This window comes from Protopterus annectens, chromosome 3.part1 (genome assembly GCF_019279795.1).
Source record: "Protopterus annectens isolate FY-2018-M chromosome 3.part1, PAN1.0, whole genome shotgun sequence".
In the NCBI taxonomy this organism is placed as follows: Eukaryota; Metazoa; Chordata; order Ceratodontiformes; family Protopteridae; genus Protopterus; species Protopterus annectens.
In genome coordinates this window covers 405,808,520-405,835,126 of record NC_056732.1, presented here as the reverse complement: position 1 = coordinate 405,835,126, position 26,607 = coordinate 405,808,520, and the positions used below count along the sequence as shown (strand labels likewise).

The 26,607-nt window shown below is 45.0% G+C and overlaps 1 protein-coding gene across 1 annotated transcript in view; it reads left to right on the top strand.

Annotated features, from left to right (window-relative positions):
* The window catches only part of TOP2B (DNA topoisomerase II beta), a gene marked incomplete in the record, with an annotated part of 2,991,925 nt that overhangs the window by 1,448,055 nt on the left and 1,517,263 nt on the right, over positions 1–26,607 (top strand).

The window sequence follows — 26,607 nt, the reverse complement described above, 5'->3', positions numbered from 1 at the left end:
ATCAGGGAAATTGCAGCAGTCACTGCCCTTCTGGTTCCATGGGTGCTCAACACCGACAACACCACGGTGATGTAGTACCTCAACAAACAGGGAGGAGTAAAGGCCCATCAGCTATGCAGACTAACCCTGCAGATGTGGGACTTGGCCTGCTGATATGGGACTTTTCCTCTCGTCACAACTTAGCCCTGCAGGCGGCCTACATCCCCTCACAGGACAACCACCAAGCAGATCTGTTGAGCAGGACCTCCTCGCCTCAGCATGAATGGATGCTGAACAGGGAGGTGGTCTTAGACATAGTCCACCGGTGGGGTGCTCCACACACAGACCTGTTTGCCTCCCCCTAGAACAGGCAACTGCAGACCTTCTGCTGAAAAACCCACTCCCCTCTAGCATGGAGAGTGGACGCTTTCAGCATTTCTTGGGAGGGGAAGTTCCTTAATGCTTCCCCCCCCTATTCCCGCTGATTCAGAAAGTCCGCCTGAAAATACAGAAGGACAAACCAAAAATATTGTTGGTGACTCCCTACTGGCCAAGGCAGGACTGGTTCCCCCTACTTCACAAGCTTGCCAAGGAAAATCACTTCAACTTACCCTACAAGGTGAACCTACTGAGACAAGACAAAGGAACTCTCCTACACTCACACTTAATAGATGTTGTCCCTGACTCTGGGGGTGATACATTTTTGATTCCTTCCAGACACCACTACTCGGAGAATGTGCTGTCTGTCATAAGGGAGGCAAGGAAGCTTACCACCAGAAAATCTTACCTGGCTAAGTGGGAAAGATTTACTAAATGGTGTCTGCACAAGGGAAGGGACACTTGCTCTGCAGAGGTCCCCCTAGTTATGAACTACTTGTGTCAATTGATAAAAAGTGGGCTCTCGTATTCTTCCGTAAAAGTACACCTCTCTGCTATATCAGCCTGCCTGCCCCTGGAACCCCCTGTTGCTTGCCAGGCTTGGCATAAAGCACTTCCTTAAAAGGGTTTTGCACATGAGACCACCTAGGAAACCTATCCCTGCGTGTTGGGACCTTAACTACATCTTAGAGAAATTAACCCAGCACCCCTTTGAACCGGCTGGGCCTTCTTCCTTACAGATGTGCACATGGAAGACGGTCCTGCTGGTGGCTATTACATCAGCCAGAAGAGTGTCGGAATTGCAGGCCTTAATGGCCTGCCCCCCCTACACAGTATTCCACAAAGACAGGGTGTCCCTGCGAACCAACCCCTCCTTTAAGCTTAAGGTGGTCAATAACCTCTCTCTTAACCAAACCACCTTCTTCCCCTCATCTTCTAACAAAGGGGAGGGGATACTGCGCTCCCTGGACGTGCACAGACAACTTAGGATGTTCTTCGTGTTTCACTGTTGCAGTCATAACTGTAGGGTGCTCCTGCCGGCAGGCAGCCCGAGGTCGGCCAGAATCCCAAAGTCTGGGTCCGGCGTCGGCTGTATAAGCTAGTATCCTGACGTCAGTACGCCTTGGTACATAGCCCTCAGCCGACGCCATCTTCTCCAGTCTTTCTTGCCGTGCGGTGGAAAGCAGCTCGCAAAACGTTGGTTGGCGATTTTCGAACAGCGTATTTGGTTGTTTTCGGTCCGAAGTTCTTACTTCTCTTCTCAAAGCTAAGTACCCGTTGAATCTTTTCTTGTTCCTCCGATGTCAGAAAAGTTAATAATTGTATAGCGTGGAAACAAATACCTCATAAAGATTTCCACTCTTACTGTCTACCTTGCTTAGGCCCTGACCATGACGTTTCTTGTTGTCGGTTCTGTGCCAGGTTCAACTCTCGTACTATCAAGCGCAGGTACGATTGGGCTTTAAATTATTTTGGCAGACGCTTCAATTACAGAATGTCGTCGGACACTACCGGAGTTCAAAAGAAGCGCAAAGACAAAGACAGGCCTCCGAGGTCCAAACAGGACTCGTTGCAGCTGGATCCAGCGTCCGGTTCGGCTGTCGTCAGTGAGGCGCTTTTGCAGCCCCTGTCGTCCGCCACTTCTGAACCGATGGCCGATACGGACTCCCATGGGGAGCCATCAAGGCCCACTATTTTAACTGCTGCAGGACCTTCGGACGTCGCTCCTTCAGATGGGTCCAGAACCGCTGTGCAGGTACCGGCTTCTGAGGGGGTTTTCAGGCCTACTCATATCACTATTTCAAAGGCAAAGTCTAACCAATTGTTTGTTTCCTTTGCCTCCAGTTCTCTTGGAAAACCTATTTCTAAATAAACTATTTCCAAATGGATTGCTTATGGAATCAGATTTTGTTACACTCATCATGGGAAACAGTTTCCAGGGACCATTAGAAGTCATTCTACTAGAGCAGCTGCTACTTCTACAGCTTTCCTCAGAGGAGTCCCTACCAAGGATATCTTGGAAGCTGCCACTTGGAGTTCTGTGCATACTTTTTCCAAGCACTACAATCTCCCCTTGTTTTCTAAGTCTAGGGCAGGCTTTGCCTCTGCTGTCTTGCAGGGTATTCTTGCCTCCCTTCTTCTATCTAAAGCCTCCTCCCTCTACACTGCTTTGGGATTCCACCCTACAGTTATGACTGCAACAGTGAAACACGAAGAACATAGTACAGTTGTGTACACCTACCATAAATGTAGATGTTCGAGTGTCTTCACTGTTGCAGTCGGGTTTCCTCCTCCTATCCCCTCTTTTTCTCTTATTTGTGGTGTATTTGTGTTTCCTTGTTGGATTCATTTTTGATTTGTTGGGGACTTCTGACATCTAGGGCAAGAAAGGCTGGAGAAGATGGCGTCGGCTGAGGGCTATGTACCAAGGCGTACTGACGTCAGGATACTAGCTTATACAGCCGACGCCGGACCCAGACTTTGGGATTCTGGCTGACCTCGGGTTGCCTGCCGGCAGGAGCACCCTACAGTTATGACTGCAACAGTGAAGACACTCGAACATCTACATTTATGGTAGGTGTACACAACTGTACTTTTTACCTTGACAAGACCAAGACCATCAGGAAGACTAACCAGCTCTGTCTCCTTCCACCCCAGAGCCCTGAGCAAGGCGGTCTCCAAGCAAACCATCACATGCTTAATCAGGGAAGCTATTTGCTTCTGCTACTCCCACCATGGAAAGGACCCACCAGGGGAAATCAAGGCCCATTCCACTAGAGCTGTGGCCACCTCAAGGGCCTTCATGAAGGGCCTAGACACAGTATCCATTTTGGAAGCAGACACTTGGGCCACTATTCACACTTTCACCAAGCATTACAAACTAGACCAGGTTTTCAGAGCTAGGACAGGATTCGCCAGGGCAATCCTGCAGGGTCTTATTGAACCCTCTTCATCTACCACCACCCTCTCATCCGCATAAGCTGTGGTATGCTCCCACACCTAGAATACTGCAACATAGGAATAGAAGGACATAGAATAGTTGTGTAAAATCTTACCGTAACCATAGATGTCCTTCTTTTCCATGTTGCAGTATTCCTTCCCGCCCACCAATCCTCCCAGGTCGTATTCCTTGCCTGTACTACCTACATTGCAGTAGGTCTCCAAGTCACACACCTGGAAATAACTGGCATTCCTCCTGCTGGACTTTCTCTGCCTGCTGGCCTTCCAAGTTCTGAGGATTGGAGGATTGTGCGCACAGACGTCACATTTAAGGCCCCTGTTTTTTATAGCCCTACGTGTGACATCCCACGCACACTGTAACAGCCAAGCTGAAGCTTTTGTATAGGAGCCAACGTACTAGTTGCCTGAGGGCATGAAATCCCACAACTGGAATACTGCAACATGGGAGAGAAGGACATCTATGGTTATGGTAAGATTCTACACAACTGTTCTTTCTTACACAACTTTTCTTTACTGTGGTACTCTGCCCATGTTAAACTCCACACTTTTTGTGCTGTGAAGTGTATACATTTCATCTGTGATTACTAATTTCTGTTGCTATGACAGAACATGCCATTCATTACAACTCGTTGTAATTTTTTTTTTTTGTTAACCATGGTCGGCACCAGGTAGCGATCAATGCACATTCAACGTTTAAAGTGCACATTGCCATTTCTACACAGTAAATAGCTTCAATGCATGGGTCCAGTGATCATCATAAACACATGTAGTGCCACTGAGACATGTCAGACATTACTGTCAAACTCTACTAGTGTGTTACATGTATGAGTGCATCAGCAGTTTATACAGATCGAAAACGGCAAATCAGAACAAGAAAAATGTGTGCTGTCCAAATTCCAGCAGCTAGTCTATAGAGTCACAGGGTGTGATGGTGGATACCATACTTTATAAAACATTGTAGTTTATGATGTAAGCACTTTTCACATTGTTCTTTACACAGTGTTCTTCTGATTACCACATTTTATATGTATTGCATGAATGCCACAATGGAGGCTCATTCTGAGTCCATTTTTATAGACTTTGTAATGAAAACAATGGAGTAGTTGGCTTCCTTGCTTGTGTTTCACTTCGTCTTTCATGGTAGGTTGCCCGTATTTTGCCTCACCTGCACTCTTCGCTCACTTAATGTATAGTGTTCTGGTATAATGTGCTGCCTATTTCCTGTATTCATCACCATTACATTAGGAGATGCTGACTTCATTTACTCAAGGAAGACACTCCTATTATTTTTATTCTGCGTCCCATGCATGTAAATGTTTTACCTTGTCATACATCTCGCATTCAAACACGTTGATTAATGTTATACTCTGAATTGCTGAACATTGAAGTAAATAATGTTCAGGCTTTTGAAAAGCATGTATTATAAATAACTTGACAACAGCACACAATCTGAAAAGAAACTAGCTCACAGAATAACTACAAGGGATATGTGGGCAGAGAAGAACAGCAGTTATTTTGGAGGGGGACATCTGCCTTATTTTATAATATATTTAAAAAATATATGCATACACACACGCACTTGTGTGTGTGTTTGTATTTGTGTATATATATGTCTATATGTATATATATATATATGTATGTGTGTGCATGTATGTATATATATATAGATTTAGATATAGATCTATATATAGATCTGTGTGTATATATATATATATATATATATATATATATATATATATATATATTTAGATAGATATTTAGATAGATATATAGATATAAATGTATTTATATAAGAGATTAGGTGGAAAATGTAGCAAGCATGTTTGATAGGGTAAATGTGACAGGAAGGAGGGGCAGGGAGAGGTGAACATATAACGCAGATACAGGGATAGTATGTACACACAGAGTGGAGGTGACCATGGACAGATGCAGACATGCAGAGGGGAGGACAGCTCATGATGGAGCGATGCACATGAGGAAGCTACGTCCTCTAGACTTCCAGATATCCTCGTACCCTGCCTAAAAACAGAGTTAAAATGGTGGATTCAACAGGTACAGTTGAACCAAGGCCTACTCCTCCTAACCACCACGCCAGCTCAACATATGGACACAGAGGCCTCAGATCTGGGCTGGGAGCTACCTTGAAGGGCCTCAAGGTGCAAGAACGCTTGCAGGCACCCCTCCTGATCAAACACATCAACATCAGGGAAATGACTGCAGTTCATTTAGCCCTGAAAGCTTTTCTCCCTCTCCCACAGCCAGTTCCCCTACAAATCTTGACATAAAACACCACTGTCATGTGGTACATCAACAGTTGTGGGGGGGCAGGTCCTACCTACTCTGCAGGCTGTCAATGCAGATTTTGAAATTAGCCTCACGAAACTTATCTCTGCAGGCAGTCTGCATCCCATCCCAGGACAACCCCCAAGTGGATGCTTTCAGCAAATTGTTTTCTCTGCATCATGAGTGGATGTTGCACAGAGAGGTATTTATAGACATTGTCCACCAGTGGGGCAAATCTCAAATAGATTTATTTGCCTCCTCCCAGAACAGACAGCTGAGAAAATTCTGTACCAAGGACCACTTCCCACTAGCCTGGAGAGTGGATGCCTTCCCCATCTCATGGAAGGGACGGTTTCTGTATACCTTTCCTCTATTTCCTGTCATTCAAAAGATCCTCTTGAAAAGCTAGACAGCTTCTAACGTTTTGTAGATGAAGGATTGTCAGATGGTATGGTTGTGTTCCCGGTCTAAACAGAGTACGCAACAGTCATAGGAGTCCTTATGTAGAATTTGACATGCGCGTCGGCATTTACCCTTCTTAGTGGACATGAGCTTAGTTTGTTTGTTCTTAGCCAAAGTGATCAATAAACTTTAAGAATTCCCTAACGGGTACTTAACCTTAGATGTCTTGAAGGTAGAAGAGCGATGCAATCGATCTGATGATTGACTGCATCATAACAGTTCTGAGGTCTTTGCGTGCAGACGTCACATTTAAGGCTCCTGATTTATGGTTATACGTGTGACGTCTCATGCCCCAACAGCAACCAAGCTGAAGGTTTTGTATAGGAGCCAACGTTCGGGTCACCTGAGGTTTAAAATCCCACAGTAAGAATACTGCAACATGGAAGAGAAGGACATCTATGATTATGGTAAGATTTTACAGAACTATTCTTTTCTGATAAACCAAATTGAAACCATACTGTGGGGAGAAAACAAACCTCAAGACTGAATTAAACTGCAGGTGAGGGTGAACTTTTCCTTTAATGCTATTCTGAGCAAATATCTTTTATTTGATCCTACATCGCATTAATGCTTTAAAAGCTGGAGGAAAATGACAAGACTCTCATATACAGAGAGCACAGGAGAGTCTAAACACCTGTACATAAGCACTTGTTGGTCTCACTGGTTCTGGCTTAACTTCCACTTTCAGTATGACAGTTTATTGGTTTTAGCTATCTGTATGCATTTCCAGCCTGTTTTTGCATAGAGAAAAATAGCCCTGAAAAGTGGTATTCCTCCAAGAGTGGAAAAGCTACAGCCCATTTGTAGAATACAAAGTCAGATCATCTTAAGTAAAAGAAAGCTATTCGGTTCCTGGAGAGGTGGTTGAGGCTGAAGCAGACAACAGGGTAGAGTAAGGGGCACTATACCCCTTCGCTTTCAGGGGAGTGTTCTTTTATAGACTAATATAACCTGTTGCCTCCTTCCTCAAGTGTTTTTATCATCCCAGCGTACTAGGTAAAAGACAACATTTTTCATGGGACACCAGGTTCACCCTGACCCACTGGTGTAATGACGGGGTCCCTGTTAAATCAGCAAATGCTTAAAATAGCAAACGCTGTTTAATCAACCCTTTTTAATCGAAATGGCGAAGTCCTGAACGCAGGGAACAGCGATCCCCACCCCCCTGGGGTGGGGGGGGTCACTGGGCCATTTTTGTGATTTCACCATTTCCTCCACTGTGGTGCGATCTCAGAGTTGGTATATTTAAGTAGGGGTGTGGGGGGGGCACAACCCCCCCCCCACTTTATTTTGTGTTTGGGTTTTGTTTTGTTTTGGGGGGGGGGGTTGTTTTTTAAGGAGAGCGTTTTTTTTTTTTCGCTGGGGAAAAAAATCATTGTTCTGTGTGTTTCGCATTTTGCCATTTCTAAATTTTAGGGTCGATTATACAGCGTTGACTGTTTTAAGCGTTCGCTGTTATAATATAGACCCTAATGGCGAAGGAGCTAATTGTCTTCTGGATGCAAACTAAAGCTTAAGAATTTCCCCCTTTATGGGAGAGTACCTTACAGTCTTAAATCAAGTAGTGTTAGCAGGCCCAGCCCTACAACTACTGGCGTGTCATTTACCATAGAAGGAAAGGAGGGAAACATGTTTTTAACTCATACTGTTTGTGAGTAGGGGTCAATATAATGGTTAAGGTGTTTACCTTACGAGATACAGGGTTTGAATCTCACCTTTGGAAGAGAAATTGGCTAGGCTTAAAATCGAGGGAAGCTGGTCTAAATTACCAGTGAACCTGTTCCAGAAAAGGTGGACCCTTGGAAGGCCTTCTTGGGACTTTTCAGAACTAAGGATGATGTTCATCATGTTACACTGCTGCAGTCATTACACTTAGGTTATCCTGCCGTCAGGCAGTCCCGCAGTCGGCCAGCGTTCCAAAGTCTTGGTCCGGCGTCAGTTGCTATCACTTCTTCCCTGACGTCAGTGCGCCAGGGGTATATAAGAGGCATCCAATGCCATTTTCTTCAGTATTTCTTGCCGCGTGGTGCCCGAAGCAGAAGCAGTTCGCAAGTGCCGGTCGGCCGACTCCTGAGATTTTTGAAGTCGAATTTCAGATCTGAAGTCTTCATTAAAGCGACGTACCCCATTGGGGAAACTTTTTTCTTGCCTCAGACCGATGTCAGAAAAAGTTAATAATTGTATTTCTTGTGGGAAGCAAATACCTCATAAGGACTTCCACTCTTACTGTATTCCATGCCTAGGCCCTGATCACGACATCACTAGTTGTCGGTTTTGTGCTAGATTTAACAAACGCACTATAAAGAGACGTTTTGATTTTGCTTTGCACTACTTTGGCCGAAGGTTCAATTATACTATGCCGTCGGATCAACCGACGACTGCAATTCCGAAAAAACACAAAGACAAGGTTAAAGAGAGGCATACGAGGTCCAAAACCGACGACAAAACCTCTTCTAGGCCAGTCGCCGGTTCTCAGTGAGGCGCTTTCGCAGCCCCTGACACCTGCTACCTCAGAGCCACAGGCCACCTCAGACTCCCACGTGGAGACAACTAGGCCTCTGGAAACTCAAGGTATTGGGCCTACGGAAACTAATCCCTCAGATGGGTCCGGAGCCGCTGAGCAGGCATCGGCTTCTGAGGGTGTTTTCAGACCTTCACAACTTACCATTAAAGCAACAACCAAGACAAAAGTACCATTTAAAGACAAAGAAGCAAGTACAGCATTCTCCAGGACAGTCCTCCATGCCTAAGAAATAGATGCTTAAAATGGCCGAAGACCTCATTACTCTAATCAGGGGTTCCCATCCCCCTCCTGAGAAAAGGCATAAGCAGGATACAGACTATGATTCCTCTGATAAGGTTTCCATTTCCTCTGATTCCTCTTCAGACCAGGGATACTCTCTACCCCCCTATGAGGACTCTGATGCTGATGAATCTATCCCTTCAGCCTCCCCTCCTGCGGATTATTCTTTTGGGGAAACTTTACATACCATGAGGGAGCATTTCCATTGGGAAAGTCAGGATTATTCAGAATCCAAGAAAAGGCTCAGAGTTTTCCTTTTATTTCCTCAGCACAGGAACCTGACTATTCCGCCTGTGCTAGATATTGTGGATGATGTATTCTCTGAATCCAGCTTATCTCCTGATTCTTTGCCCCCTGCACCAGCCAAACCAGAATAGGTATTAGAGTCCTTGATTCTCTCAAGTTTCTTTATAAAAACCCTTCTGCAGATCCAGAAACTATTTCCCAGGGTCCAAAAGGGATTAAGGCTTCCATTGCAAAAAATCCAGTACCCTCTGACAGAGATTCAAGAGCTTTGGATAGATGGGGGAAGAAAGTTTACACTTCTGCAACTTTAGCAGTAAGGGCTTTAAATTGCCAGTTTCACATGCTTAAGTACCAACAATATTTAATGGCTCAGTTAAAACAGAAAATGCTTGCAAGCTCAGAAGCTCCTGACTGTAAAGAAATGCAGGATTTATTGCATGCAGTTGAACAGGTGGGAAAACATACTCTGCAATGTGGTTTTGATTCTTTAGAGGCCTCTTGTAGAGCCGCAGTTACAGGTTCTGTGATTCGAAGACATGCTCTGTTAAAAGAACAGAATTTACCTGATCATGTTAAGCCAAAATTATTGGATGCTCCTTTACAGCATGATACCTTGTTTGGTGTTAAGGTAGAAGAGGTGTTAAAGAAAATGGAGGATAAAGCTAAATCTATGCAAACAGTCAAACATTTCTTACAGGTACAGCCACCTCGATTTAGCAGAAATTGGCCAACAAAGAATTGGTCCTTTCCAGTGTCAGGCCACAGAGAGGCAGATACAGACGCCCAAGAGGCAGATCTCAACCACAAGCCTCTAATAGACAACGACAGTGGGGCACCTCAACCCCAAAAGGAGGTGAGGACAAGTCTCAACCTTACAGGAAACAGTCACAATGACTTCCCCCTTCATACGCCAAGCACTTCCCTTTTGGCAGCCCCCTTAGGGGGAAAACTAGCACTTTTTTCTCAAAACTGGCAAACAGTCACCCAAGGCAAATGGGTTCTGAATATTGTGTCTCAAGGTTACAGTTTCCACTTTCTTTTATACGTTACCAAGGCTAAAAGGAATACCAGACCTGCCACAGAATCAATGGGCAGAGGCACAAAAACAAATTTCAGCCCTCATGGACATGAAAGCTATTCAAAAAGTACCACAACAGGGACAAGGATTTTACTCAAGACTCTTCCTGGTCCCCAGAAAGGACAAGGCCTGGAGGCCCATACTAGACCTTTCAATTCTAAATACTTAACCTGGATATTCCGAAATTCAAAACGTTGACATTACAGCAGCTCCTACCCATGCTGGGCAAGAATGCCTGGCTTGTTACTCTGGACCTCAGAGTCATACCTGCATGTCCCTATCAGACAAAACTGCAGAAGATACCTCAGATTCAAAGCTGGTACAATGCACTACCAATTCTCTGCACTGCCCTTTGGCTTATCTACTGCGCCCAGGGTCTTTACAAAGTGCCTGGCACCAGTAATTGCATTTTGCAGACAAAAAGGAATTCAAATATATCCATACCTGGACGATTGCCTCATTCATGCAGAGACAAAGGACATTCTTCTACAGCATCTGGTGTTTGTAAAAAGGTTGCTAATTTCTCTAGGGTACACAGTAAACGAAAGGAAGTCAAAACTAGTGCCCTCACAACAGATTATATTCCTGGGTGCCAGCTTAAATACAATGGCCCAGATGGCTTATCTCATGCCAGACAAACAAATTCAATTAACTCAATATTTTCAATTACTGGCAAAAAAGTCCCATCTCCCTGCAATGCAAGAAAAATTATGCAGGCCCTGGGATTCATGGCATCCTACATACTACTAATGCCGTATGCCAGACTGCTTATGAGGAAATTACAACGGTACCTAAAAAAGTGTGTTGACTCAACACTCTCACAGTTTAGAAGCAGTAATACCAATGATTCCCTGCCTACAACAGGAGTTTTAATGGTGGGCACAGGAATGTCACCTAAACAAGGGTCAGCCTTTTACCCTACCCACAGCCAGGCAGACACTAACAACAGATGCTTCGGATTATGCCTGGGGAGCACACATGGCAGAAAAATGCATTCAGGGCAAGTGGAGCACAGACCAGATGCATCTTCACATTTCACATCAATCAAAAAGAGATGTTGGCTGTTCAAAATGCCCTAACAGCTTTCAAGGACCTTCTGCATCCAGGACAATTATTATTAAAGATAGACAACACAACAGTAATGTGGTATATAAACAAGTAAGGGGGCACTCATTCTTATCCCCTATGCAGGCAAGCCATGACCTTGTGGAACACAGCTCTAACGTATCAAGTTTATCTGCAAGCACAATTCCTGCCAGGAAAGAGAAATACTCTGGCAGACGATCTAAGCAGAAATGTCATGGACCCTCACTTAAGGAAACTGAATCCACAAATCTTCAGCATGGTAACTCAAAAATGGGGATGCCCAGACATAGATCTTTTTGCCTCCCCACTGAATTGCCAGTTACAAAAATTCTGCATAAGGACTTATCACACACAAGCATGGAAGTGGATGCTCTCTCGTTCAGCTGGAAAAGCCTAAAAGTTTATGCCTTCCCACCACTGTCTCTCCTTTCAAAGGTACTCCTAAAAGCCAGACAAAAAAAAAGCACAGATGATCCTGATTGCTCCAGACTGGCCACGACAGCACTGGTACCCATTCTTAAAGAACTTAGCTCAAGACCCACCATGGATTTTGCCTCAAATTCCACACCTTCTGACTCAACAAAACAATCAGATCTTGCACAGTCAGCTCAAAACCCTAAACCTAGCTGCATGGCAGATTCATCAGTCAAACAGGCAACACCTCTCTCTAAAGATGTTATGGGTGTAATTTCCACTGTCATTGCAAAAACTATCCTCAGTCCAAAAAGAGACTCTGAGAATTTCTAGATTTGCCACAACATAGGCTTTTAGCAATACCCCCCCAGTCCTGGATGTTGTGGATGCTTTCTTTATGGAATCCAGAACTCCTGATACCTTACCCCCTGCTCCTAGGAAACCAGACGGGTACTACAGAGTTCCTGACTCTCACAAATTCCTTTTCAAAAACCCTACTGCTGACCCAGAGGTCATCTCCCAGGAGCAAGAATCCCACCCCTTCGTACAGGGATTCCAGAGCTTTAGACAGATGAGGTAAGAAAGTATACACCTCAGCAACTCTCGCCATTAGGGCTTTGAATTGCCAGCTTCACGTGCTGAAATACCAACAACATATTATGGAACTGATTAAGCAAAAAATAGCTACCTTTACAGACTGTATAGGTAATAAAGAATTACAAGAGCTTATGCATTCTGAGCTTATGCATTCTGGAAGCCAAGTCGGCAAGCATAATTTGCAATGTGGCTTTGATGCCCTAGAAGCATCTTGCAGAGCAGCAGTCACTGGTTCTATACTGAGAAGGTATGCTTGGCTTAAGGAGAAGACCTTGCCAGACCATGTCAAATCAAAATAACTAGATGCCCCTTTGAACAAGGGCAATCTGTTTGGTACCAAAGCAGAAGAGGCTCTTAAAAAATGGAAGAAAAAGTTAAATCTATGCAGACAGTCAAAGACTTATTGCAAGTACAGCCTCCTCGATTCAGTAGGTATTGCCTCTCGAAACATTGGTCCTTTCCAGCCCCTTCAAGGCCATCTCAAAGTAGACCCAGAGGAAACAGAGCCCCCCCCCCCCCCCCAGATTACAGTCTCAGGGTATGCAGAGATCTAAGCAATGGAGTGCCTCCACTTCAAAAACAGGGAGTGCTAAGCCACCCCCTTATAGAAATAATTCGCAATGACTTCTAAACTCCACTCCCCACCTCTGTCTAACTGGTTGTGCCCCTAGGAGGAAGATTTGCCCATCATGCAAAAAACTGTGCTTCCATAACCAAAGACCGATGGGTCCTCAACGTTGTTTCCCAGAGGTACAAATTTTACTTCCACTCACTGCCAACCCCAAAAGGGTTACCAGACCTTCCTCCAAACCAGTGGGCAAGGGCACAAAACCAAGTTCAATCCCTGCTCTCTATAAGGGCAATTCATCCTGTTCTTGCCGAACAGATAGGTCAAGGGTTGTATTCCAGGCTTTTGCTGGTCCCCAGAGAAGAGGGCACTTGGCACCCAATCCTAGATCTTTCCATTCTAAACACCTTCATGGTGGTACCAAAATTCAAAATGGTCACCCTGCAGCAGCTTCTTCCTGTGCTGGCCAAAGATGCCTGATTAGCCACCCTAGACTTAAAAGAAGCCTATCTGCCCATCCCTGTCAGGGACTCTTGCAGGAAATGTCTACGCTTCAGGGCAGGATCTATGCATTATCAGTTCTTTGCACTTGCCTTTGGCTTATCCACTGCTCCCAGAGTATTCACAAAATGTCTGGCTCCAGCCATTGCCTACTACAGACAGAAGAAAATTCAAATTTACCCGTACTTGGACGACTGCCTGATCAGGCAGACATCAGGAGATGCTGTTGCAGCACCTGACATTTGTAAAAAAAACCTTCTAATCTCCCTGGGGTACACCATCAACGAAAATAAATCAAAGGAAGTCCCCAGTTAAAAGATTGTATTCCTGGGAGCAAGCTTGGACAACAGCATCTCAGATGGCATTCCTTACTCCAGAAAAACAAGCCTGTCTGACAGGCTACTTCCCTGAAATGGCCACCAGAACCCAGTTATCCGCAAGGAAAATCCTGCAGGCTCTAGGGTTCATGACCTCCTGCATTCTACTAATTTCATATGCCAGACTGCATTTGAGGAAACTCCAGTGGTACTTAAAAAGTCCTTGGTGCCAACATTCTCAGGACCTGGAAACTGTCATTCCTATCATACCTAGTCTAAGGGCAGAGTTTCTTTGGTGGGCAGCAGCATGCAACCACAACAAGGGACTGCCCACGCCGCCCAGACCCTAACCAGAGACTCATCAGACTGCTTGGGGGGGGGGGGTAGACCTGGGCGACAAGTGCATTCAGGGACACTGGAGCCTAAGTCAAATTCATCTGCACATCAACCAAAAAGAGATGCTAGCTGTTCAGCACGCTGTAACAGCTTTTAGATCCCTGTTCTCACCAGGACCCTTGCTAATAAAAACAGACAACACCACAGTTATGTGGTACATCACCAAGCAGGAGGGAACCCACTCTTACCCACTCTGCAGGCTAGCCATGGGCCTGTGGAACATGGCCTTGGTCATGCAGGTCCATCTGGAAGCTCAATTCCTGCCAAGTAAACAAAACTCACTGGCAGGTGACTTAAGCAAAAATCTTCTAGACCCGCACGAGTGGCAATTGTAGCCCAGCACCTTCAGCCTTCTGATTCAGAAATGGGGGACCCCAGAGGTGGATCTTTTTGCCTACCCCTGCAATAACCAGCTCAGCAAATTCTGCACCAGGACACCTCACAGCAGGGCCTGGAAACTGGATGACCTATCCTTCCAGTGGGTAAACTTCTCAATGTATGCAGTTTCCCCTCTGCCCCTTCTCTCAAGAATATTGGTCAAGATAAGACAGGACAGACCAAGGACAATTCTGATTGCCCCGGACTGGCCATGCCAGCACTGGTACCCACTCCTGCGCAGTCTGTCACTGGTACGACCCTGTCACTCAGCAGGGGGGGACAGATCTTGCATCCACAACTGCAAACCCTAAATCTTGCAGCCGGTTTATTCCTTGAACTCTCCCCTCAGTGACCATCCTAAGCAAGCAGGTACTGGACTTCATTCTTTAAGCCAGAAGACCCAGTACAAGGAAATCCTATGCTGATAAGTGGAAAAGGTATTGCTCCTGGTTTCTGTCTAAAGGAGAGGACACAACCCTGCCCCTCCCTACCTCTAATCCTGGATTACTTAGCGGATCTACTCCACAGAGGCCTTTCTTTCTCCTCCATTAAGATTCATGCCTCTGCCATCTCGGCTCATTACAACTCTGAGCCATCCCTGTTCTCTTATCCTCTCATCAAATAGTTCCTGAGAGGGGCAAACAACTTAAGGACACCAAGGAGAGAACCCACCCCTGTTTTGGACCTTAACTTTGTACTGGAAAAGCTCACACTACCCCCTTTTGAGCCTGCAGCGTCAGCAGACTTAAAATTCCTCTCTCGGAAAACAGCATTACTCCTGGACATCATTTCAGCGAGAAGAGTGTCTCATTTACAAGCACTTATGGCCGTGGAACCCTTCATTATTATTAATGCTAACATTGTCTCCCTCAGGACTTATCCTTCCTTTATGCCCGAAGTGGTGTCCAGCATGGCTCTCAACCAATCTGTCAATTTACCAGCCTTCTTTCCTAATCTTCAAAATAAAGGGGAAAGGATCCTGCACTCCTTTGACGTGCGCACACAGCTCAGATTCTACCTGGATAGGGCTAAGCCCTTCAGGAAATCTGACCAGTTACTACTCAGATGTTTTTCGTGTTTCACTGTTGCAGTCATCACATTTGGGTTATCTGCCTGCAGGTAGCCCTCAGCCGACCTGAATACCAGAGTCTTCAGATTTCTGCGTCAGATGCTGTAGTTTCTTCCATGGTGTCAGGTTGTCAAGGGTATAAAACATACAGCCGACGCCATTACATCAGTCTTTCTTGCCGTGCAGTGCCCAAAGCAGAAACCGTTCGCAAGTGCTGGTCGTCCGACTCCTGAAATTTTCATTTTCGATTTTCAGACCTGAAGTCTTCAAAAAGATAAGTACCCCATTGGGGATCCTTTTTTCTTGTTCTAACTGATGTCAGAAAAAATTAACAATGGTCTTGCCTGCGGAAAGCAAATACCTCATAGGGATTTTCATTCTTACTGCGTCACCTGTTTAGGCCCAGACCACGATGTGCCTCGCTGTCGGTTTTGTGCCTTATTCAATGCCCGAACTATTCGTCATCGGGCTATTTTTGTAGCTAAATACGTTCGTTCTCATTCTCCATATGCCGAAATGACTTTAAGCCATCTGACTACCGATCTTCCAAAAAACTTAAGGATAAAGACAGAGACAGACTGCATAGGTCCAAAACTGCTGACACTTCCATTAAGCTAGTCGCCAGTCTACTGGTACTCAGTGTGAGGAGCTTTTGCAACCCCTGATACGCACTACTACAGATTCGCAGGCCTGTACTGTGACCCATTCAGAGTCTGGTATGCTCTGAGATGCTTCTTCGACTATGGAACCTGCGGATGTCTCTAACTTGGATGGGTCTGGAGATGCTCTGCAGGCACCGACTTCTGAAGGTGTATTCAGGCCTACCTATTTTCATATTAAAGTGTTGACTTTGTTTCAAGCTAGAAATACCAAATTCCTTAGGCCTAAAGCTCGCACTACGCCTACTACTAAACCGCATATTCAGGCCCGTATGCCTCAAAAACAAATGATTAGAATGGCTGAAGACCTTATTACCTTAATTAGGGGAAGCCAGCCTTCCCCCTCTAAGAGACCTAGAACTGATTTTCTTTCTGACTCTACTGATCAGGAATCTGATATCTCTGTTCCTTCTGACTACCAGGAATTTACCCTTATCTACTTATGAGGATTCTGATGCAGAGGATTCCATTCCCTCTGCTTCCCCTCCACAAGATTTTTCTTTTGGTGAAACCCTGAGCACCCTTAGGGAGCATTTCCACTGGGAAAGCCAGGACTAATCTGAGTCCAAAAAGAGACTTAGGGAATTTTTACTCCTGCCTCAATACAGGCTTCTAACTATCCCTCCTGTTTTGGAGATTGTAGATGATGTTTTCTTGGACTCCAGCCTTACCCCAGACACCTTGCTTCCGGCTCCCAGGAAACCTGACTGGTACTACAGAGTACCTGACTTCTTCAAGAATCCTACTGCGGATCCAGAGACCATTTCCCAAGGACCAAAAGGCATTAAGGCTACTACTGCCAAAAATCCTACACCTTCTGATTGGGACTCTAGAGCTTTAGACAGATGAGGTAAGAAGGTATACACTTCTGCTACTTTGGCCATTAGGGGTTTAAATTGCCAGTTTCATATGTTAAAGTATCAGCAGCATATTATGGGACTACTAAAACAGAAAATGGTGTTAATTCCTGACTGTGCTGAACAGAGAGTTGCAAGAGTTGATGCATTCTGCTGAACAAGTTGGTAAACATACTTTGCAATGTGGTTTTGATGCTTTGGAACCATGCTGTCACTGGGTCTGTACTTAGAAGACATGCTTGGCTTATGGAACAAAACTTGCCAGATCACGTTAAAGCTAAATTGCTGGGTGCACCCTTAAACCAGGACCGCCTTTTTGGCAACAAAGCAGAAGTCGTCCTCAAAAGGATGGAGGAAAAAAGCTAAATCTATGCAACCTGTTAAAGATTTCTTACAAGTACAGCCTCCTAGATTCAGTAGGCATTGGCCTTCAAAGAACTGGTCTTTAGCAAGTCCCTTCCAGGCCTTCTCAGTCCAAACCCAGGAGCAGCAGACCACCAAGACTTCAGTCTCAGGCTATGCACAGAGCTAAGCAGTGGGGGGCTCCCACTTCCAAAACAGGGAGTAGTAAGCCACTCCCCTATGGAAAAATGGCACAATGACTTATCCTTAACTCTCCCAAGCCCTGCTCAACTACTTGCTCCCTTAGGAGGAAAGCTCGCCCTGCATTCAAAAAACTGAGAACTCATTACCCAGGACAAATTGGTTTTAAGCATAGTTTCCCTAGGATACAGATTCCACTTCCTCTCATTACCAACCCCAAGTGGTTGGCCAGACCTCCTCTCAAATCAGTGGGGGAGGTCCAAAAACAAGTGCTTTCTCTCCTCAGTATCAGGGCTATTCAGCCTGTCTCTGCAGAACAAAGGGGACACGGTTTTTATTCAAGACTGTTCCTGGTTCCCAGAAAAGGAAGCTCCTGCCATCCTATCCTGGACCTGTCTATTCTCAACACCATTCTGCTGATTCCAAAATTCAAAATGTTAACTATTCAACAGCTTCTTCCTATGCTAGCCAAGGATGCCTGGCTGGCAACCCTAGACTTAAAGAAGCTTACCTGCAAATCCCAATAAGGGAATCCTGCAGACAATAGCTACATTTCACGGTGGGCTCCATGCACTATCAGTTGCACTTCCCTTTGTCTTATCTACTGCACCAAGTGTATTCACAAAGTGCCTAGCTCCAGCCATTGAATTTTGCAGCCAGAGAAAGATTCATATTTACCCATACTTGGACAATTGTCTGATTCAGGCAGAAAGTCAGGACTTGTTATACAACACCTGGAATTTGTAGAGAGATTCCTACCCTCACTGAGGTACACCATCAACGAGAAGAAATCACACCTAGTACCCTGCCCAACAGATTGTATTCCTGGGAGCAAGCTTGAACACAACTTCCCAGATGGCATTCCTCACTCCGGAGAAACAAGTTTGACAGCCTACTGGCCACAAAAACCCAGCTCTCTGCAAGGAAAATCCTGCAAGCCCTGGGGTTCATGGCCTCTTGCACTCTGTTAATTCCATATGCAAGACTGCATATGAGGAAACTTCAATAGTATCTAAAAAGTCTATGGGGTCAACATTCTCAGGACCTAGAAACAATGATTCCTTGCCTAAGGGTAGAGTTTCTTTGGTGGGCAGAAGCCTACTACCACAAAAAGGGACTCCCTTTCACTCTACCCCCTGCCGCCCAAACCCTAACAGACTCATGAGACTATGCATGGGGGGCACACATGGCAGGGCAGTGCATTTAAGGCAAATGGAACCCAAAACAGATGCACCTGCATATCAATCAAAAAGAAATGTTAGCTGTACAGAATGCCCTGACAGCCTTCAGAGACCGTATTCTTCCAGGACAACTGTTGGTAAAGACAGACAACACCACAGTTGTGTGGTACATAAGCAATGGGGAACCCATTCCTACCCACTCTGCATACTAGCCATGGCTCTGTGGTACACAGCCTTGAACTACCAAGTGAACCTGCAAGCTCAGTTTCTGCCAGGCAAACTAAATTCACTGGCAGAAGACTTAAGCAGATGTCTCGTAGACCTACATGAATGGAAACTGGAATCCAACATATTCAAGCTCTTGAGAAACAAATGGGGCACTCCGGGGGTAGACCCGTTTGCCTCCCCTAAGAACTACCAAATGAACAAATTCTGCACCAGAACTCCCTACAGTCAAGCTTGGAGAGTGGATGCCCTGTCCTTTACCTGGGGAAAGCCTCTCAATTTATGCCTTTCCCCCTCTGCCTTTCCTCTCGAAGGTTCTACTAAAGATCAAACAGGACAAGCCAAGGACAATACTGATTGCCCAAGATTGGCCACTCCAGCATTGATATCCCCTTTTGCACAGTCTGACAGTGCTACAACCATGGAACCTGCCTCAGACCCCCTCCCTGCTGTCCCAGCAGGCAGGCCAGATTCTGCACTCCACCTGCAAACCCTGAAGCTTGCAGCCTGTCTTAATTCCCTGAGCTCACCTCTAGCAACCCTCAGTAAGCAGGTGTTGGATGTCATCCTTGAGGCAAGGAGGCCTAGTACTAGAAAATCCTACTCAGAAAAGTGGAAAAGATACTGTTCCTGGAGCCACAATGGTGCCCATCTTACCCCATATTCTAGATTATTAACAGAAATGCTCCACAAGGGCCTATCTTTCTCTTCAGTTAAGTTTCATGCCTCTGCCATTTCAGCACATTATAATACCGAGCCACCCCTCTTCTCTCATCCCCTGCTAAAACAGTTCCTTAGAGGGACCAAAAATTTAAGACCCCCCAGGAGAGCTGCCACCCCAGCCTGGGACCTGAACTTTGTATTGTAAAAACTCACTCTTCCCCCTTTTGAACCAGCATCTACAGCAACGCTGAAATTCCTTTCCTGGAAAACAGCCTTACTTCTATCCATCACTTCAGCAAGAAGAGTGTGTGAACTGCAGACCCTCGTGGCAGTGGAACCATTCATTATCTTCCATGCAGACAAGGTTTCCCTCAGGACTAATCCTTCCTTTATGCCCAAGGTGGTGTCTAGTGTGGTTCTAAACCAGTCCATTCAATTGCCTACTTTTTTCCCTAATCCTCAAAATAAGGGAGAAAGGATACTGCATTCTCTGGATGTGCACAGACAGCTTAGATTCTATTTGGACAGAACTAAGCCTCTCAGAAAATCTGACTAGCTGCTAGTTAGTTTTGCCGCAGGGGAAGAGGGGAAGGCCATTTTAAAGCAAACCATTTCCAAACGGTTTGCCCATTGCTTCCATTTTTGCTACAAGCACCATGGAAAGCCTACCCCACAGAGAGGATGAGATCACATTCTACCAAGGCTGCGTCTACCACTACAGCTTTTCTCAGAGGGATCCCTACCAGGGACATCCTGGAAGCTGCTACCTGGTGCTCTGTACATACTTTCAGCAAGCATTATCACCTGCCTATCTTTTCTAAATCCAGAGCTGGATTTGGCAGACTTACAGGGCCTGATTGCTTGCCCCAATGTTCTTCAACTGCCTCCACCTTCCTTAGCTTTGGGAACCAACCCAAATGTGATGACTGCAACAGTGAAACATGAATATAGTACAGTTCTGTACACTTAACATAAATGTAGATTTTCGAGTGTATTCACTGTTGCAGTCCTGGTTACCCTCCCTCCAGCCTCCTGACTTCTCTTGGCTCTACCTTTCCTTCTTGTTTGGCATATATTATATTATGTGTATTTGCTTTTTGCTGGGGGGTGTTCCATACCATACAGTTGCTTCCTACTGTGGGAGCACCTGACATCTGTGGCAAGAAAAACTGATGTAATGGCGTCGGCTGCATGTTTTATACCCCTGATGACCTGACGTCATGGAAGAAGCGACAGCATTTGACGCAGAAGTCCGAAGACTCTGGTATTCAGGCCGGCTGAGGGCTACCTGCAGGCAGATAAACCCAAATGTGATGACTGCAACAGTGAATACTCTCGAACGTCTACATTTATGGTAAGTGTACACAATTGTACTTTTTGCACCAGGGGCAGAGGGCAAGGCCATTTCAAAACATCCAATTTTCAAATGGCTAGCACACTGCATCTATTTCTGCTACAAACACCATGGGAAACCAACCCTTCACTTCTTGACGGCCTCCACCCTTTCTACAGCTTTGGGAATCAACCCAAGTGTGATGACTGCAACAGTGAAACACAAAGAACATAGTACAGTTGTGTACACTTAGCATAAATGTAGATGTTCGAGTGTGTTCAATGTTGCAGTCCTGGTTTCCCTCACTCCAGCCCTCTGCTCTCTCTCTCTCTGTGTCTCTTTTCTCTGTGTATACTACTGACCCCTTGCAGGGGTATTGGTATTTACTTTTTACTGGTTTTGATTTTTCCACCGTAGCTTAGCTCCCTGTTGGGGAGGCTCCTAACATTTGGGGCAAGAAAAACTGATGTAATGGCATTGGCTGCCTATTTTTATATTCCTGATGTCAGACCTTGACCGACAGCAACCAATGCAGAAATACTAAGTCTCCGGTATTCGGGCCGACTGAGGGCTACCTGCAGGCAGATAACCCAAGTGTGATGACTGCAACAGTGAATACACTCAAACATCTATATTTGTCATAAGTGTACACAACTGTACTTTTATAATATAGTTCAAGATACTCAATTTTCATTCCCTGTTTTCTGTTATTATTGATGATCACACTGGGCATGAACTGTGCTTACCTACACATCTCTAAGAGACCACAGGAATTTATTCAGGTTCCAGGCAGGATCTCAGCACTTCAGGTCCCTCCTTGTCCTTTGGACACTCCACTGCTCTTTGAGTGTTCCCCAAATAGAGTTCCAGTTTTGCCTACCTCAGGCTATTCATATGTTTTATGTGGATCAGTGTTGCAGTCATAATTGTAGGAGCCTCTGTTACTGGTAGGAGTGCAGTGTCTGGCCAGACTTTGAACTGAAGACTATTCCCTCATGGCCAAGTTGATGTCCATCCTTAAATATCTTCACGTAATGTGGTATGTTCCCTTTTGCAGTTTTAAGTTCTTTATTGCCACATTACATGTTAACAAATGAGGAAGTTGAAATCTGGCATTATTCCTGGCATTTGCTACAGAGCATCAAGCATTTAAGTTTCTTGCCTAGAACCCATTTCTTCCCTTTGATTTTTAAAACAATTAACTTGTATTGTGTTAAAGCAAAAATGGAGTTGTACTACCGTAGGTGGGGGTGCAGTGTATTCTTACCCCAGAAACAGGCAAACAAATTTGCCTTTAGATATCAGACACTGCATAAGGATTTGTACATTCAGTGCCTTTATTATTTAACATCAGAACATGCCTTGGAATTTTTGTGTAAAGACTGAAGACACAACGGGAAACCTTCTGGTGTACCAGACCGGAAAGAGACTTGCAATCTCCTTGGGAAAGCCTGCTATGTCAACTGATCAGCAGCAGCAGAGAAAAACAGATGTCCTACCTCAAAAAGGTAAGACACAATAAGTATGTCGAAGAGGAGTCCTTGAAACAATCTAGTTACTTGTGGACAGCTAGATCCAGTAGTGTCTGTTTCTTGGTGGCAGTCCAACAGCTGCTGGCCCTGACTTCTGTCATTTTTACAGGTGGCAGGATGCTATGGCATTTCTGTATTGTGACCCATTGCAAGTCCAGATACTGCCCCTGGAAGCTGCTAGGTTGAAGGAATGTCTGTACAGTACTGCACCTTTAGACAGGGGAATTAGATTGCATTGACTAATTTGGATAAAAAATGTGCACTTCAGCATGTTTCAGGGTCATGAACTGTCAGGCCACTATTCTGAAGTCTCAAGACTGGATCACGTGGCAACTCCAGGATGGTTGTGGAATTACCAGATGAAACCCTGAATGCAGTACTCTGAATTTCCAAGCCCATATTAGTCTGCATCTGGGGAAACGTGCAGCATCCAGAGCTGCTACTACATTGATCATTGCTGAGGACACACTCTTTCTGAGGTCATGAAGGTGCAACTCCTTAATTTGAAAAGTCTTTGCCTTTTGGATCCCTTCCCTTTCCTATAATATATTGAAAAGACAAAGGGGGGAAAAAGGGAAGACAAAGTCAGTTGAACTTGTTTCACTCTCCTATTCTTAAAAGTGCTAGAAACTACCCCTCTAAGCAAGGGCCTTACTATTGCAGGTAGAGTGAAGACGCAGCTAAATGGTAGGATGGCTGTATAGAAAGGGCAGTGGCAGCAGAAGAACAGAGGAAGAGGTCTGATGGTATTGAGCGCTTGGCTCCCAACAAAGGAGCAGACATGATGGAACCAGCACTGTTCCTACTATCCAAAAAAATTCCCGCTGGCTCTTAATACAGTGCCTTCCCTTTTTTGTTAAAGGGGAGGTGGCCCGCCGGTCATCTTTGGCATAATTCATCAAACATTCCTTCAGGCTTGCATATCATCTGCAGGGGGATCACACTTGATTTTATAGCCAAACAAAAGGGAATTGGTTTTCTTTCCGTCTCTCCCAAAAGACCAGTAATACTGAGTGGCCCTCCTTTCTTAGCAAAAATGTTAGCACAGGGAACCTTCAGACCTGTACCATTTGGTTAGAAAGCCCAAGGTTTTTACTGAAGGAAGTTCCTTATCCCAAAAAAGAGATTTGCAATCTTTAACATAATTCTAAAATGCATTGTCCACACTGGCCCTTTTGCCCTTTCTAGACTCATCGGCTCTTCTTCTGGTACTAGGTCTTCAGGATGTCTACCTTAGTATTGTCACTTTGACTGACACAGGAGGTACACTGTAGTGGAGGATTTATTTCCTTGCACTTTGGTTTGGCTGCTGTGCCCACAGTCTTTAAGTGTCTGGCACCATAACACTACAGGACCAATAGCATCCACATCTGCTGTTACCTAGGTGACTGCTTGATTCAGGCACAGACCCAGGTGATGATGCAGGGGACACTTGTATAAGCAAAGGTCGGGTTTATGTCTAACCAGAGCAGTAATCTCTAGAGCACATCTAGACACCAGTACAGCCAAAGTCTGCTTACAAGATAGGTGGAATCCCTTACTGCCGTCCTTCAGGGCATGGCAAGAAGGTCAGTGCTAAGAGTTTAAGCGTTCTGGTGTTAATGGCATCCAGCATACTGATAATACTATAAGCTAGAATATGCTTTAGGAAACTCCTGTGATTGCTAAGGAATACCTGGGACCAGCTCTTTCAGCCCTTGCAAGTTCCTCCGTTATCTTACAGTTTGTAAGGAGAGAGCTTCAGTAGTGACTACTGCAAGTGCAGATGTACAAGGGAATGCCCTTGAGACTGTCTTCCGTGACTCGCACCTTGACCACAGATGGCTCAGGTATAGCATGTGGTGCACACGTAAACTTCAGAGTTCAGGGAACTTGAGTGGTGGAGAAGAAACTGTAACATAAAGATGATGGGTGTTGAGTCTTCAGTATAGTCTTGAAACCCAAATGTCATAGCAGACAGCACTGTAGTTATATAACACACAAGCTTTGAAGGCTAGCCATACAAGTTTGGGAAGAGAATGTGGAATGCGGTATGCTCTTGAAGGTAGTATATGCTAACACTGGAAAATTCCCTAGCAGACCAATTAAAGAAGGATAACAGTTGATAACTAGTGGATGGTAGTTGGGGGGTAGATTCCTGGATCTCTGGGTGTTCCAGAGGTAGCCTACTTTGCTTCTCTGAGTAACGTACAGCTAAGTAAATTATGATCCAGTGCAGCAAATGGACTGGTTTGGGCAGTGGCTGCTTTCTCCCCAAAATGGATAGGTGTATTTCAGTGTGCTTTACCTTTTGTACCCTTACTCCTCTGTGTAGCTCAGAAGAGATAAAGGAGTTGTCAGAAAATAAATGATTGCCTCATTTTGGTCCTGGAAGCACTTTGTTCTGTCTGCTGCTTCAGGTGGAGAGGGTGAAACCTCTTCTGCTGCTGCAGCATGTGATCCTCCGGACGGTTCAAGGGACTCCTTTGTATACCTCCAGCTGTTTGCACTGAACAGCTTGGAAGACATGACTGTTACTCTCACGTTTGTTCTGATGACATGTTTTTTAGTGCCAAAAGAGGAGCCAACAGCTAAAGCAGATAAACCAGTGGTGGTTCATTATCTGTCTAAGCTGTTTTCATCTAGTTTAGCCAATTGCCTTCCTAAAGGTGCACATGTCTGCTATTTCTGCATGCTTGCCTGTTGATCCCCATTGCTGTCCAGACCCCCATTCAAACCATTCCTGAAGGGTGTCCTCCGCCTAAGCCCTCCTAGGAGAAAAGTGACCACAGCTTGGGGCCTGAATTATGTGAACCAGCTGCTGCTGTGCCTCTACAATTTCTGACTTTGAAAGTTGCCTTTCTTTTTGTTCCCTCTGCTTGAGGGATGTCAGAAGTGAAACTCTCATGTACAAAGAGCCTTTCATACAGTTGCATAATGGCAGGGTAAGTCTGTGCATTGACCTCTCATTTTTGCTAAAAAGCTGTTATCAAAGTAGCCCTGAACCAAAAGATCCACATTTTTTTCTTCCCTAGTCGGGGGGGGGGGTGTCCTGCATTCCTTAGATACATAATAGAGAGTTCAGATATTACCTTAATAGAATTGCAGCTGTTTGTGTACTTTACAAAGGGGGGGGCAGTGGCAAAACAAACTATTTTAAATGTGTAGCACATTGCGTCAGTAGTTTGAAGTCTCATTGCAGAGTCCTGCAGGAGAGTCGCGCTGTATTCCATAAGAGGTTCAACAGCTGACACCGTCTTCCTCAAAGGGTTTGTAGCAAAGCATCTGGTCCTCTGTACACACCTCCTCACTACAGACTGAATGTTATATTGAAAATGAAGGCTGGATTTGCTTCTGTCCTGAAGGTCAATCTCCAGTCCTCCTTGGAGCAGTAAGCCAACAGCCCTACCTGGAAGTAGCTTTGGAAATTTTCTTGGTAATATTGACTGCAACAGTGACTCGCAAAAATGTAGTACAGTTGCATACTTGGCTTATCTTAATAGAAGATGCTTGTGTGGTCTCTGTTGCATTCCCATCTCCCTCTCCAGCCTCTTTACTGTACCGGACTTTTGGGGGGGGGGGGGGCGTGGGTGCTCATTTGCCTTTTCCACTTCATACTTTTATCCTTGGTTTCTCCTTCCCTTGTTCATGGTCTTTAAGAAGGGCTTGAGTTCTGTGTATCTGAGACTGCATCTCTGGAGCAATTTATTTCAAGTAGAGCAGTTGATGGTGGTGGCTTTACCATGGTTGAGCACAAAAAAAAAAAAAAAAAAAAAAAGATGCAAAAATGGTGCATGTAAATGCCACCTGTGCACCAGGTATTTGATGTCTGATGTTAGGCAGCAACTGACCAATTTTGGAGTGGTAGTGGCACTTCACTTTGAAAGTTTGGATGGATGTTTGGACTCTGCCAGCGGTGCCAAATTGCTGTGCTGATAACTGCAATAGTGACCGCACACAAACCTCTACAGTTGGTAAGGTGCCTGTAGAACTGTTGGATACATTGAATAAGTTGTTCTCTTTAAGTATTGAGCAAAAATATTTAGTAGCCCTGCATTCTGTTAACTACCACTTTTCCTCTTCTTTTTGTTCCCTTTCATACCTTCATGTGGTTTCATC